This window comes from Ailuropoda melanoleuca, chromosome 13 (genome assembly GCF_002007445.2).
Source record: "Ailuropoda melanoleuca isolate Jingjing chromosome 13, ASM200744v2, whole genome shotgun sequence".
In the NCBI taxonomy this organism is placed as follows: domain Eukaryota; kingdom Metazoa; phylum Chordata; class Mammalia; order Carnivora; family Ursidae; genus Ailuropoda; species Ailuropoda melanoleuca.
In genome coordinates this window covers 49,400,213-49,412,819 of record NC_048230.1, presented here as the reverse complement: position 1 = coordinate 49,412,819, position 12,607 = coordinate 49,400,213, and the positions used below count along the sequence as shown (strand labels likewise).

At 48.4% G+C, this 12,607-nt stretch overlaps 1 long non-coding RNA gene across 1 annotated transcript in view; it reads left to right on the top strand.

Annotated features, from left to right (window-relative positions):
* The window catches only part of LOC117795724, a 32,365-nt gene that overhangs the window by 15,140 nt on the left and 4,618 nt on the right, over nt 1-12,607 (top strand). Inside the window, exon 2 of the long non-coding RNA XR_004619868.1 lies at nt 7,935-8,036. This is a non-coding gene — a long non-coding RNA (uncharacterized LOC117795724). The remainder of the gene's footprint in view (nt 1-7,934; nt 8,037-12,607) is intronic.

The window sequence follows — 12,607 nt, the reverse complement described above, 5'->3', positions numbered from 1 at the left end:
AGGCATTCAGACTGCAAAGAACAAATAAAACCGTCTCTGCACATGACTTGAGGGCCTAAGTATCACATTTGAAATCAATGCCAGCCCCCCTCCTCACCCCAAAACCTCTGAATAGTAGTAATAAATGAGCTCGGCAAGATTGCAAGATGCAATATCGACGTGCAACAATCAATGCCATTTATAACTGCTAATGAAGAACACGAGGAAACCACAATTTAAAACCTAATGCTGGACTTGAGGCTTCCAGCGCGGCTCGACGAAGCTGGGAGCTGCCGTTCTGTCCTACATGCGAGTACAAAGGTAACCTGGCAAATCAACAAGTCTTCTCCGATCTGTCAGAGAAGTGAGGTCATGGGGCGAAGTGTACCCCCACCAAATGGAAGAGACCAACAGGCAAGTAGGGAGCGTCACAGCTCAGTGGAGCAGAAAGCCACAAGCTTGAGTCCCCGAGGGAGCCAGCGCCAACGTAGGAAAAACCAAACCATGAGCGACAAATCGTGGGAAGCTCAGTGCGGACAAGTCTAGGAGATAAAACCTCCCAGGGGATCTAGTCACCGGGGCCCCACGCTTTTGTGGATTTTACCTTCAGAAGGTCGGCCGGGTCCTCACCGTGAGTGTCAGAGCAGTCCCGCATCCTCCTGGCAGGGGTAGGAGCCCTTCTGAAATAAGGCAGAGCACCGTGTTCTCCTTGCTGAGGCCTGCCCTCTGAGAAACGATCTAACCATAGCCTAAATGGCTGGCTTTTACCTGAGCCGTATAGACCCGGAGAAAGGGAGATACCAAACTCCAGCCCGCAAGAGCCATCCCGTCCCACCTAAGCAGCGGGGGGAGTGAGAAGCATGTCTGAAGTTCACCCAAGGATGAGTCATGAAAAGAAAACGGACAAGCTCTATTCCATGAAAATTAAAAATGTCTGCTCTGTGAAAGACACGGCCAAAAGAATGAAAAGATGAGCCACAGGCTAGGAGAAAATATGTGCAAAAGGCATGTCTGATGAAGGACTTGTCCTCTGACATATACAAAGACTGCTAAGGCTCAACGAGAAGAAAACAAGCAACGTGATTTCAAAATGGGCTCAAGACCTGAACAAGGCACCTCGCCCAAGATGTATCTGTAACTACGTACACCCAAGTAGGTCTATATGGTAATTGTCATAGCTCTCTATCTACCTCTCTATAGGTGTGGCAAACAAGCCACAGGAAACGTGTCCCGGAAACACAACTTGAAGCAGTGAGCTACCACTGCACAGCTCTTAGACCAAAATCCAGAATATGGAAAACACCAGGTGCTGGCGGGGGTGTGGATAGCGGGAGCGCTTGCTCAGGGCCGGCGGGAATGCACAATGGCACAGCTACCTTGGAAGACAGGCTGGCAGTTCCTTAGAAAACTAAACGTATTCCTACTTACCGCTCCAGCCATCGTGCTCCTTGCTATTTACCCAAAGGAGTGAAAACTTACGTTCATACAAAACTTGCACACGGGTATCTGTCACAGCTTTGTCGGTAATGACCAAAACTTGGAAACAGCCAAGGTGTCCGTCAGCAGGAGAATGGATAAATCACCCATAGTACATCCAAACAATGGGATATTATTCAGGGCCAAGAGGATATGAGCTATCAAGCCATGAAGAAGAAATTTAAACGCATATTACTGAGTGAAAGAAGCCAATCTGAAAAGACTACATCCAACTCGATGACATTCTGGAAAAGGCAAAACTATGGAGACAGGAGAAGGATCAGTGGTTGTTGGGGTTGGGGGTGGGGAGGGATGAGGAGGTGGAACACAGAGGATTTGGGGGGCAGTGAAACTCCTCTGTACTAGAATGGTGGGAGCGCAACATTGTACATTGGTCTAAACCCATAGGACATACAACACCGAAACTGAACCCCACTGTAAGCTGTGGGTTCTGGGCGACAAGGATGTCAGGCTGGCTCATCAATTGTATCAAGTGTACGACTCTTGGGGGAGGAACCGGTAATGAAGGAGGCCGTGCATGGCGCCGGGGGCACGTGAGAACTCTCTACACCTTCTGCTCGATTTTGCTGTGCGCCTACAACTGCTCTAGGAAAAAGGGTTCACAATACAGTAGTGGTTACCATTGCTCCAAGGAAACCCAATGCTGGGTAGAAACTAAACAAAACCTGTACGTGATCTATTAAAATGCTGAAGAAATAAAGACCCAACTCAGTGGAGAAACATACCATATTTATGGATTGTGAGATTCAACGTAATAAAGATGTCAGTTCACCCCAAACTGATCTATGGGTTTGATGCAATTCCTATCAAAGTCCAGGTTTGTTTTATAGACATAAAAAAGCAAATTCTAAAATGTACGTAGACACTGGCGCTCGGACAGCTGGAACAACAGAGAAGAGTGAAGTGGGAGGAATTATTTTACCTGATATGAAGGCTAATTCTGTAGCCACAGTGATCCAGACAGTGTGGGATCGGTGGAGGGAAAAACGCACGCGTGAGTGGAGTCAGAGAACATGGAAATAGACCCGCATACATGTGCCTGGCTGAGTTTAGACAAAGGTGAAAAAGCAATTTAACAGAGGAAGGGCAGCCTTTCCACAAGAAGCAATTAGATCTCCAAAGGCAAAATAATGAACATTGAGCTAAATACTCTACATAAAGCATTTAGAAAATTACGTGAGAGAAAATCTCCGGAATCTAGCGCCAGGCAGAGTTCTTCAAACTGATCCCTAAAGCATGATCTGTAAAAGGAAAAACGGATAATGTGAACGTCATGAAAATTTTAAAGTTTCCCTCTGCAAAAGACTCTGCTGAGAGGGTGGGGAGACAGGCTGTGAAATGTAAGAAAATATCTGCAAACCACATATTCAGCAAATGACTTGTATCTAGAATGCATAAGGAATCCTTGAAACTCTAAGAAGCAAACAATTATAATACGGGCAGAAGACATGAATGCACATTTCACCAGAAAGCGTATATAGAGGGCAAATAAGCACGTGGTAAGTTGCTCGCCGTCAGTAGCCGTCAGGGAAATGCAAATGAAACCCCTAATGAGCTAACCCGGACTACCTATCGGAATGGCTTAAAAAATAGTGATAATATCAAATGCTGGCAAGGATGGAGAGAAACTAAGTCACTCTTACATCGATGGTAGGAATGTGAAATGGTACAGCCAGTCTGGAAAATGACATAGTTTCTTATGAACCACGATTGCAACATGCCCAGCAGTTGCACACTTGGGTAATGGGAACTAAATGTGTATGCAAACACCTGTACAAAAATGTTCACAGCAGCTTTATTCATAGTAGACAAAAAGGAAACAGCCCAGGGGCGCCTGTGTGGCTCAGCTCGTTAAGCGTCCAACTCTCGATCTCAGCTCAGGTCTTGATCTCAGGGTTGTAAGTTTGAGCCCCACAGCTAAGCCCAGCGTGGAGCCTACTCAAAAGAAAACAAAAGGAAAGGAAATAACGCAGATGGGCTTCACTGGCGGCAGGGTTAAATAAACTGTGGTATAGCCATACCATGAAATACTACGCGGCCGTGAAAAGGGACTAGCTGTTGACATACACAAGGGCTTGGATGGCAAGAGAATTAGCTTGAGTGGCCTTCATCACAATTTAAAAAATTCGTTTTTCCAAAGACACTGTCAAGGAAAGGCAAAGGAAAGCCATGGCCTTGGAGAAATATTTACAAAACACATCATTGACAACAGACTTTTATCCATGGCACATCAAGACTTCTTATAATTCTTCAATGAGATGACAAAAAAAAAATATTTAAATAGTCTTAAGATTGGAACACATACTTCACTGAAGAAAATACATAGATCCCACAGGGCGATTCCAGGCCCCAAGCGCTTTATTGGCGAGTGCTATCAAACACGTAAAGAAAAAAATAATACAACTTTTACACAGACGCCTTTAGAAAACCAAAAGGAAACTATTTATCAAACTATCTGAGGAAGTCAGCGTGATCCTGACACCAGAATCTGACAGAGGCATCGTAAGGAAACTAGACACCAATATTCTTCATGAAACAGTTGCCAAAATCCCCAACGTAATGTTAGCCAACTAAATTCGGTGACATGTAAAATGATAATACATCAGAATTAAGTAGAGTATCTTCAAGGAATGCAAAGGCAGGATAACATTTAAAATCAACCAATACAGGGCCCCTGGGTGGCTCAGTCGGTGAAGCATCTGCCTTCAGCTCAGGTCATGATCTCAGGGGCCTGGGATGGAGCCCTGCATCAGGCTCCTTGCTCAGCAGGGAGTCTGCTTCTCCTCTACCCCCCTCCTCGCTCATGCTCTCTCTCTCAAATAAGAAAAAAATCTTAAAAAAAATAAAATCAACTAATATAATTCACCATATTAACAAAATAAATGGATAAAACCATATGATCATTTCAAAAGGTACAGAAAAGCTATCTGACAAAATTCAGTGCTAATTCATGATCAAAACTGTCCCACGCTTGAACACTAAGAGAACTTTTTCAATCTTGTAAGGGACATACATCTATGAAAATCTTAGCTAACATCTTATTTATTACTGAAACATTGAAGGCTTTTCTCCTAAGATTGGGAACAAGGCAAGAATGTCTGCCCTCACCGTTGGCTACTCAGCATTGTCCTGACATTCCTAGTTAGTGTAATAGAGCAAAAAAAAAATACGAGTTGTGTAGATTGTAAAGAAAACACAAGCCTCACTATGCATATAGATGTTAGGACTATGTAAAAAATTTTAAAGAATATATGGAAGTGACCACTAGGGCTAATAAATACTTTTAATCAGGCCAAAGGAGACAAATATAACATATATATATTATATCAATATAATATATCAATTACATTTCTTATTCTAACAGTAAAGAATTGGAAATGAAATTTTGAAACAATTCCATTTTCAATAACATCAAAAAACATGGAAACACTTAAGAATGACTTTGAAGTTATACATGACCTGCATATAAAAAAGTAGAAAACAATGCTAAGAGAAATTAAGGGTCTAAATGGAGAGACCGTGTGGATGGCTCGGAGACTCAGTGTTGCTGAGGTGTGAGTTCTTTAAACTGAACCAGGGATGTTTATAGTTTCAAGAAAATTCCAATCCGAATATCAGTGAGACGTCTTGTAGAAGCCTTCTGACAGATTGTTTCTAACATTTCAACGGAAATGCGAAGGACCTAGAATAGCCAGAACGATCTTGAAAATAAACCACCGAGCTGGAAACGCACAGTCTCTGATTTCAAAATGCATCAAAAGCTACCATAACCAAGACAGTGTGGTATTGACGGAATCACAGAGAACTCGATCGATGGAACATAATGAAGAATCCAGAGATAGATTCGGATGCATTCAGTCAATCGATTTTTTACAAAGATGTCAAGGCAGTGGCACCTTCAATGAGAAAGATCTGTTCTTCCAGCAAATGGACTGGGAAAAGCAGGAAACAGATAGGAAAAAATGAGCCTTGATATCTACTTCACATCATCAAACGTAATCTGAGGTCGATCAGAGACCTACACGCTCAAGCTAGATCTACAAAGTTCCCAGCAGAATACCTGCAAGGGTATCTTCATGAGCTTGGGCAGGCAGATTTCTTAGAGAGGATCCAAAAAGCACTAACCACCCAAATGAAATGCTGGCCAACTGGACTTCTTCACAATTACAAATACCTCTGGTCATCCAAAGTCAACACTGACTGTATGACAAGGCAAGTCACATACTGGGCATTTACCCCAAAGATACAGACATAGTGAAAAGAAGGGCCATATGCACCTCAATGTTCATAGCCGCATTGTCCACAATAGCTGAATCATGGAAGGAGCCGAGATGCCCTTCAACAGATGACTGGATTAAGAAGCTGTGGTCCATATATACAAGAATATTACTCAGCTGTCAGAACGAGTTCTCAACATTTGCTGCAACATGGACGGCACTGGAGGAGATGATGCTAAGTGAAATAAGTCAAGCAGAGAAAGACAATTATCATATGATTTCTCTCATCTATGGAACATAAGAACTAGGAAGATCGGTAGGGGAAGAAAGGGATAAAGAAAGGGGGGGTGATCAGAAGGGGGAATGAAGGGGCACCTGGGTGGCACAGCGGTTGAGCATCTGCCTTCAGCTCAGGGCGTGATCCCAGCGTTACAGGATCGAGCCCCACATCAGGCTCCTCTGCTGTGAGCCTGCTTCTTCCTCTCCCACTCCCCCTGCTTGTGTTCCCTCTCTCACTGGCTGTCTCTATCTCTGTCAAATAAATAAATAAAATCTTTAAAAAAAAAGGGGGGGGAATGAAACATGAGAGACTATGGACTATGAGAAGCAAACTGAAGACTTCAGAGGGGAGGGGGGTGGGGGAATGGGATAGACTGGTGATGGGTAGTAAGGAGGGCACGTATTGCATGGTGCACTGGGTGTTATACGCAACTAAGGAACCATCGAACTTTACATCGGAAACCGGGGATGTCCTGTATGGTGACTAACATAATATAATAAAAAAAAAACAAGGCAAGTCACGGATTGGAAGGAAATACTTGCAATACGTATATCTGATAAAAAACTTATATCCAGAATAAAGAATTCCTAAAATTCAATAAGAAACAAAACAAAAACAGAACAAGTCTTGAGACACTTCGCAAGGAAGACACACACACGGACGACAGCCCATATGAAGTCATTTAGTATCGCCAGTCACCAGGGAAACCCAAAAGCACAAGGAGATACCACTCCCCTCGGTCAGAATGGCCAGCATCCGAGACATCGATCGTATCTTTTGCTGGTGGAGCGACTGGCGCTCTTGCACATTTGCTGGTGGGAGTGCAAGGTGGCCCACCCACCTTGGGGACCGTTTCTAAGTTTCTTAAAGCTTAGAAGTTTCTTGAAAAGGTAAACACACAACCAGCCTATCTCAAACCAATTTCATTCACTCAAGAGAAAAGAGAACACATGTCCATAAAGATGGGCACAATGGGAATGTCTATCAATACTAAAATAAATTGTGTGTATTCATACAATGAAACACTCAATGTAAAACAAGAATAAACTGACACGCGACAACAGGGATGAAATCCAAAGGCAGATGAGCACCTGTTGTCTCGTGACACGCGGATGGGTTCGTGAGCAGCGAGAATTCACCGAGAGCAGTGGTTGTAGTGGGGGTGAGCCAGACGGGCCGCAGGCCACTCGCTGGGACAATAGAAACGCTCTGTGTCTTCCCGGGGGCCGTGGTTACATGGGCATTTGCACTACTCAAAACTCATTCAATTGTACACTTACCTGTGAACTTACTGCATGTAAATTTTGCTGGATAAAAGAGTTACCGCCAATACCGACGGCTGTTCCACCCGCAGCTGCCACCACCGCACCCCCACACACCATGTTCCAGATTCTCTCCTCTGAAAATCTGTGACGAAGCACGACATAGAGCATACAGCAAAAAGATAATAAGTCTATTAACATATTGCCCACATATTTTTGGGACAAGTAACATGTTGTGTGTCCCTCAGAAAGTCCATCTTTAAAACACATTCTTTCGAACTGTACAATTAAAAAGAAAACAAATGGTATTCTGTCTCACAAAGTAAACGAAAGCAAAACGTAGTAACTGATTTTTTTTTTTTAAGGGGGCAACCATAATCCGTGTTGTTAGAAGTTGGGGCAGTGGGTTCTGTCGGGAGGGGAGGGTACCCGCCAAGGGGAACGTGATGGGGGCTCCAGGGTACGGCCAAATTCTGGTCTGGGTTCCGGTTATGATGTGTGCTTGGTCTGTGAAAATGCATCACCCTTCACCCTTAGTTTATATATTTATGTATACATGTGCATATATATACTTTTCTCAATGTTTCTCGTGACACTTTTATAGAATTTACAACAAAGCAAATTAATCCTTAAGAGTTAACCACAGTGAAAGGTTGGCAAACAGCAGATAAATTTAAAATAGAACTTTTTTTTTGAAAGAAGGAAGAGAAGGGAAGAGGAGAGAAGAGAGAAGGAGAAAGGAAAAAGGGACACACGGACAGACGGGCACAGTGCCTGACCCCTTCGCAGCCCTCTTTGAAGGTCAGTGATTATGATTACCATTGACACATGGGCTCAGAACTTCTAGTGTGTACTTGCGGCATGCCCCACAAGCGGCCGGGGACCCGCCACAGGGCCGAGGGGCTGGATGATGCCCCTGACTGGTCCAGAAGGTGCTGTGGTAGATGGCATGGCGTGGGATGCCTGACCACCGCTGCTCGGTTGGCGGGGCCAATAACGGGCTGGCGTGACTTGTGATCTGGGCAAGAATGATGTCCTCTGGTCTGTCATTTGCTAGTAACCGCATGGCAGGCTGGGGAGCCTGCCTCAGGGCAGGACCCGCCTCTTTACCGCCACTTGGGTTCATCTTTGTGCTCTTGTTGCATTGATGTGACTCCCCTTTCCTGTGCCAAGTCCATTCCACCTGAACGATCATGGCTTTATAAAGTGTAAATTTCTTTTTTTTTAAGATTTTATTTATTTATTTGACAGAGATAGAGACACCCAGCGAGAGAGGGAACACAAGCAGGGGGAGTGGGAGAGGAAGAAGCAGGCTCATAGTGGAGGCGCCTGATGTGGGACTCAATCCCACAATGCCGGGATCACACCCTGAGCCGAAGGCAGACGCTTAACCGCTGTGCCACCGAGGCGCCCCAATAAAGTGTAAATTTCTGCTCGGGATCTAGGAGGAAGAGAGGCACGGACGGGAGCTGATGCCTGGGGGCTTCTCTGGGCTTGGCAGATGCTCGCGGGATGGGGGGCGTACGGTCATAATCTGCATCCCAGAAGGGGACCTGGCTCTGTTGCCGAGAGCTCATAGAGAAAGAGAATGGTGGGGTATGCTTCAGAAAGCGGCCGGTGCTGGTGATGGGACGGAGGGCCAAGATTCCTGCGTCGCGCTCTGCTCTCTCTGGGGGCGGGAGGGGTGTCGGAACTAAGCACACAGCTGGAAGGCGCTGAGATGTCAAGAGGCCAGACTTGGGGGACAGCGATCTCCTCTCTTATGAAACTGGCAGGGGGAGAAGAGGGGAAGGGTATAGCTAGGCAAAGGAATGGCAAGAACAAAGGCTCAGAGGCTGGTGTGAGCCCTGAATCCACATCTAGGACCATAGCTGGGGAAGCAGGTGCTAGACCCCCCCATACCCCTCTTACCTCTGAGCACAGGCGCCTCCCTTCCTCTCCACCCCACCCCCTCCTGCTGCTGCCTGGAGAGGCTGGGGGCATTTCTGCAGAAGCTGGCCAGGCAGGTCAGGGCCAGGCAGGTGCAGACTCAAGGGAGGGCAGGTTGGCAAATGACTTAAAAGTGGGAGGAAGGCGAGCAATCTGGGAAATATCTGGCAGCCCAGAGTGCTGGGGGCAGGGAGAGGTGAGCCCAAGTCCCAACCCCTCCGCTTCCTGGCTGTGGGGGCACAACGCCACTCCGTGCCTCCTGCCCCGCCAGGAAACGCAAGTAGGCGGGCCACCTGCTCCCTCGGGTGGTTGTGAGCGCCCAGGACGTGACGTGATGCGGGGGGACTCAGCACCAGGTCTGCCGCTGCGTTGAGGACTCACTACCAACCTCGGTACCTGCACGAGGGCGGACAGGCCACAGTGGGTGCATTTCATCCGGTGCAGATCTGAGCCACGCAGTTGAGAGGAAGCCCCTGCAAATCCTCAGGGGAGCTGGCGATTCCAGCCGTCCCTGGGCCTCCAGGCCCCACCCACGACCCAGGAGAGGGGCCTCCGTGCTCAGCAGTCTGGGACGCTCGGGAACCCACATGGCTCGCCGGGCTCATCTGAGCAGAGAGGGAAACGGAGGTTTTGCTTTCAAGAGTAATTGTTAGTTGGAAGAGAAAGGAAGAAAAAAACATAAAACTACCTTTTCCCAAATGCTTCGGCTTGCAGATGGCCCCTGGGGACACCTGCGCTCCCTGCGCTCCCTTTGCTTTCCTGAAAAAAGTGCATTTTTATTCCCCCTCGTCTACTCTTGACAAAGGAGCCGGAGCTGCAGCTGCCCGTGCCACAGCCTCGCTGCCCAGCCTGGCTGCTGCTTGCTGCTGATTTATTACGAAGATAATCCTTAAATCTTCTTCATCGGGCCAATGGAGTGCGTCTGATCAGAGGGGCCTCGGGAAGCTCCTGACGGAACGGGGAGGAAGGAGCCCCCCAGCAAGGTCGCTGCAAATATCTTCCCCCCACCAGAGAAGTTTAGGGTGAGGCCCCGGAGGTGCCCCCATCAGGGGGGGTTTGGTGGTGCCGCTCCTCTAATCTGGGCTTGGAGCCCCAGGCACCTTGCGTCCCCCCACCATTTCTTAGCTGGGACCCAGGGACAACTCATTGTGTCCCCAGCCAGCCTGTTTCATAGGGAGGGAGCAAACGTGCAGCTGGGCCGAGCCAGGGTGGTCCCTGGGGGACTCTCACCAGGGGAAGTTTACGAGGCCTGATAAATATTCCTCGGGCTTGTTTACAAAGCTGCCTGGGGGTCGCACAGACACAGAGCAGCAAGCCTTTGGCTTTTCACTCCCTTGAAATTACAAAACGCTTCCGTGGCAGGTGGATCTTTTCTCTTTTTTTCTTCTGGGGACAGGGAGAAAGGAGAGCCGAAGGGCCCAGGGCCCGCGAAGATACCTCCCAGTGGCCCCAGGCAGGAGGAAGAGCGGGAAGTAGGTGCCGGGGTTGGGGTGACCTGGAATGTGTACTCCCCCAGCCAGGGCTTCTGCAGGTGGAGGGCCCGGCCTGCCATCATGTGCCAAACTGGAATGCTTCAGGCACCCCGTCCTCCAAGGGGACTCGGCCCGGCCAGGCTGAGTAGTTCTACCAGGGCCAGAAAGATGGCTTAGCAGGAGGGCCATGCCTTAGCAACTGTCACGTGGCAGAGCGCACCTTCCTGAGCCCTCTCCCCATCCCTCCCCTTCTCACACCTCTCCCATTTCAGGGGACACCACCTTCTGAGCCTGGACTCCAGGAGCCCCCACTGCCGTGCAGCCTGAGCTTGGGCCTCAGCCGCCAGTTCCCGCTGGTCTTGCCCCGTCAATCTCTATGCACGTGGTCTTTCCCTTGCGCCTTGGAAACTACTGGGGATCCGTTTCTTGCGCCCTCTCCGGCTCTTGCGTGCTCGCTCTCTCTCTTCTTCTTCCAACTTGACCTTGCTCTCAAGGCCTCATTCTAATGTCTCCTGACTCCAGGAAAACCCTAACTTTTCCTCCCTGTCCCTAAGCAGAGTAGTCATCCATTGTGCACCCCAGGACCTGGACTGGCCCCGTGGCCCTGGGGCGCTGATGCTCTCCATCTCGGACTGTTGGCTTCTTGTTCCCAGACGTGTGTCCTGTTTCCTCAGTCCAGTGCTCAGTCCCTTGAGGACTGGGCTGCCTTTGACACTTACCCGAATCTCCAAACATGGAACAGGACATAGCGCCTGAGATCCGAAGCTGGGGGGACTCTGTCTGCTCCCCCAGTCACCGCCCCGCGGCACGGGCAGAGCGGAGGGTGCTACAGGCATCTGACCTCTTCCATCAGCCCCACTGTGGCTGGCAAACGTCCCCGGTTCTCGGGGTGAGGGCCTGGGCTTTGTGCGCTCTGAGGGGAGGCCAGAAGCCCTGGACAAAGAGGAGGTGACAGCTGCAGGGCCGCTAAAGAACAGGTCAGTCCAGGTGCCTCAGAACACAGCGCGGCCCTGTGTGTGTCTGGCTTTCACCTTAATTAGTAAGAGCTTTTCAGAGAAACAATCAAAGAACGACATAGCAACTTGGACAGGGTTGGCAAGAGCCATTTCGGTAATGGAGTCTGCGGAATTGCTATTCGAAAGAGAGAGCGATGGAGAGAGAGAGACCGCTCTCTGCTATTACGAAAGCCAATGGCAAAGCTACACTGTCGTTTTCTCGGTTATTAAAGACAAGTAATGGCCGCCCCGCCCCCCAACAACAGAGGGGAACTGCAGCTCAGGAACCCAGAGTTCTGGGCAGTTGTTCTCAGAAATACAAAGCGCTGAGCTCAGCAGTGTGGGGACAGAGGCGTGGGCCCAGCGCTTGCTGGCTCACCCCAAAGGCCCGGTGGCCAGAGGATGATGGTGAAGTTGAGCCCCTCTACCAGTTGATTGCACAGCAGGCTGGTTGACAGATGAGAAAGCTGAGGACAACACACAGATTCATTTTCCCGAAACCTGTATTTGCAAAGAACACAGAAGGAAGCTGTGCTGGGGTGCAGGGACCAGCCTCTCAGCAAATGCTATGCTTCCTTCTATTATCACCTTCGTTTCCATGAGCACTGGTTGCTCGTGGTCACACCTTATAACTAACCCAAGCACAAAATCTCCAGGGTCTCACCCAAAGGCAAGTCAGAGGCAGACTGGTGTGGTAGAATGGTACCAGAGTCTAACCCTTACTGTTTGCAACTAAGCAAGTTGTTCCATTTCTAAGCTAAATGGGGATGATGAGCCCTGGCCTGACTATGCCATGGGGTGCTGTGAGGATAATATGTTGAAGTCCATTTAAAACAGCACTAGAAATGAGAAAATACAGTGTACATGTGTGATTATCTGGAATATACAGGGAATCCTATGGACAACCAAGAGGGTGGCAGATAGGGAAGCGGGTGGGTGGGTGGGTGGAGGAGTGGATGGATGGATGAATGAGTGG